Below are 3,966 nucleotides of genomic sequence, written 5' to 3'. Positions count from 1 at the left end.
GATTATTGTTTGAGCAGAGAGGGTCCTTTTATAGGCAAAGTGGGAGATGAATCTTCAGTTGAGATTGCAGATGTTGTATAGACGGTTGAGTTGTAAGATGTTTTAGCGATAAGATGCCTTGAATTATTGCTGAACTATTGATGTCTGCTTCTAAAGAGTTTTGTCAACTTTTACTGTTAAAAATCTACTTTCGGTGGATCTACTTTTATCTGTATACTATTAAAAATCTGCTTTTCTTGGATGCTGTCTTTATCTGTACACTGTGGGAAATCTGCTTTTCCTTGGATACTTTTAAAATTCTTGCATATTGGACAAATTTCTGTCGGTAGTGCTATCTGTTGGGCTATCATTTCTTTCTCCTTCATGCATGCGGCCCAAATATGCATCAGTGCTATCTGGTGAGCTAGTTTTTTCATTTTGTAGGCGACATCAAACTGTTCCAACAACATCTTTTCTTCATTTATTATTTCTTCAACTTCTGGAGATATCTCAATCTCTGGAGGAGATTTAATGACATGAAGAATTCTTGCTTTAATAAAAAATTTCATGTTAATATTATGGTCGTAGAGTCTGAAACCAGGATTGTAACTTGGGTTAACTTGACGATAAGCTTTATAGTATACCAAATGGTTAAAGGTAGTGTAACGACCCAAACCCGTAGGTCCGAACCGTTAGTCGGGTCTTTAACCGAACCCGAGGTCAACTAGAGACAACACCATTCTTTCCAAAGTCAATACATATTATACGTGTCATTCCGGATTTTTATATATATATTTATATATATATATATATATATATATATATATATAAAGTAATAATAAATAAATAATAATAAAATGAGATTATAGCTACAAAGTATGTTAAAACGGTCTACTAACCTATCAAACCCTGTGGAGGAGCGTCGTTCCCCACTTGCCATCCATGTCCTGAAAAATATTAAATAAAAGGGGTGAGCAAATTGCTCAGTAGGTGGTGCCTAAGACACACCTCTTGTGACTCCGTAAATCCAAACAATGAATAGAAATAGAGAATAAGGATCATACTATGCCGGGAAAGAATACAACATCAAATCCAATTTCAAAATAACAATATCATGCCATGATATGTGATGCCAAGAATGTCGCTCCTCATACTTAAAATCACTTCCATTCTTCACTTTTCAAACCGTTAATGTAACCCCCTTCGGTAACCCCTCAGAGACGAGAGAAGGACTGACTACTTTCCCTGACCCTTGGCACCCCCGCGGCGTCATTTAGGACCCAGATAGCTCAACCACGTTAGGGTGATCTCCCTAATTCCCTCTAGGCTACATTAACGCCACGGACCCTCGGTACTCCCTTGGCGTCCAGGTTTTTACAAAACTCTTTTCTCAAATCTTTTTCCCAACACCCTTTTTTCATTTCAAAACATTTTTTTTCCATTTTTCTTGCCCAATGCTATGCATGAATGCATCATGTTTTTCCATGCCATAATTCTTCACATATTCACATTTAAACCACATATCATACTTAAGAGAGATTTGTGTAATACATGTACCATGCTTTCACATTTTAATTACGATAATTTAAATACACAAGGCATGAAATAAAATCACCTAGTGCATTTATTTATGTATTTATTTATTTTTAACACTATAATCAACAACATGTCACATACATTTAATAACACATAAGATCATGTAGCTTCACATAAAATTCAAGTATATAAATTCAACTTAAGCATGTCATCTTATATAATTCAAATAGGCAATACACATATGGTCAATTATCACATAATATACAATTATCATATTATATACACAAGACTCATACAAGTATAAACAATTTTTCATGAAATTAAAACATGCTTTTACATACCACATTAATTAATTCACATAATTGCATGCTTTAAATACACAATTAAGTCATTTAAATGAGGATTCAACACAATTGAGCATGCTATATAACAAAACACATAGAAAATCTCACAAAGGAACAAGAAGTTGTGGATTAAGAACCCCTACCTCAAGATTATGCAAAAACCCTCAAAATGTTTTCGGAAACCTAGAGTGGCCAAAAGCTGAAATTGTTGGTATGGATTTGAAGATCTCGTCGTGGGCTTCGATTTGCCACAAACGGCACTTAAAAATTCTAAAGATTGAAGGAGAAATCAAACTTTAAAATTTTGATTGAAAAAGAAAAAAGAAAAAACAGAATGAAGGGGGCGAGAGAAAGGGATACGGGAGTGAGAGAGAGATGAGACCATATGTGGTCTCTAATCCATTTTAAAAGACTAAGGTGGGTCCCAAATTTTTTTTTTTTTTTTTTTAATTTTCCTTTTTCTTTTACCTTTAATTTACACCACGAAAATATATATACACATAACCATATAAAACCCACATGCAACACATTAAATAAAATGCATGGAATGCAATTGGACCCAACTAAATTCCCCGTAAGCAACAGTTCCAGTAGCGGGTCCCACACAGGACAGTTCGGCCTGAAAAATTGAAAATGTAAAAATGGTCACCTTTGCATTTCAAAGAGTCCTAAACTCTATGAAATGTCCCAAACAATCTCTTGGACACAACTGGCACATTCCGTAGTGTCCGAAACGCAAAACGGTAAAAGACAAAAATGCCATTGTCACGACAAAAATTTCGAAAAAAAAAAAAAAAAAATGGTGAAAATCGGAAACATCATAATCTATCCTCCTTAAAAAGATTTCGTCCTTAAAATCTACCCTCCTTAAAGAAGGAGGCTCACAACCACACGCCTTTCTGAGAAACCTCACAAAACCCAAGACCATGAATTCACCAACTTTGTTGCCTTTGACACCAGACGTCACCAGGCAATCACATACCACTGCCATTAAAACCAAATGCGGTACCCATCTCTCACCTCATTATGACATAAGACCAACTAGGCTCTACGCCTGACTCAAAACGAACATCAGTTTGCTCTACACAGTCACAAAAGGTTCCAAAATTCGAGAAATGAATAGTCGCCAGACCACCGGACATAACAACGTCCAACCCAATTCATCCTCTAAGGGACACACTAAACCCCAAACAAGAAATCCCGTCCATCTCTCAATCCAGCTCAACTCTAATCTACACGTCCCTGACAGACTGAACACTTGCTATCTAGTACGTAGCTACACCACCACATAACCGTACCAATAACTACTAATCGCACTATATGACAATCATTGTACTTAACAACTTCAAGATGATTAAACAATGAGTCCCCCAATGACTACATAAACATTAGTCACCAAATTAGTAAAATGCGTCATCCTGTACCCAGGACACAAATCCTCAAAACAAGATCTTCAATAATCAATGATCATACCACAAACCCTTTATCGGACACTTGGTGCTACCTAACACACCTTATCAGCCGAGATCAACCACCTGAATTCACACTATCATACCGACACAAGGCGCAAAACCATGCTCTCATCGTCACTGACAAGTCGGAACAATCCTTGACCTTTGACCCGACATCGTATTAAAGATGGACTGATTTAGGAGAAATGGTTGGCCAGGCCATTCTCATCATCGATCCGTTCTCAACACAGATATCGTTCCTGTCCTTAGGTCCACACCTCAAACACAATTTCACACAGTCCACAAAACAATAATAAGATTCATTCACCATCCATCCATCACTATACGTAACCTCAACAACCATATAGTTATATACCTATTCTCAGAACCCCAATTATGTTTCAATCATCGACCAACATCAAAACTTTCTAATCTTCTCATAATACCCATATCAGGTAAACAACTCCATGACACCATTCGATTCAATTCTGACCTCATTAAAACACACAATACGACTATCTCATGCCTGAAACCTCAAAACTACAGTCAACCATTCCTATTATTCTTCAATAAAACCCCATAATCACTTTCTAGCTACATAACACCCAAACAATATTAACACTTGTCCTCTAGATACTGGTCCAATCAAACATCTA

This window comes from Cornus florida, unplaced genomic scaffold (genome assembly GCF_030987335.1).
Source record: "Cornus florida cultivar Cherokee Brave unplaced genomic scaffold, ASM3098733v1 CherokeeBrave_3.0.0_Hap2_Chr10, whole genome shotgun sequence".
In the NCBI taxonomy this organism is placed as follows: domain Eukaryota; kingdom Viridiplantae; phylum Streptophyta; class Magnoliopsida; order Cornales; family Cornaceae; genus Cornus; species Cornus florida.
The sequence above is the reverse complement of the archived record's forward strand: the minus strand, read 5'-3'. Positions refer to the sequence as shown.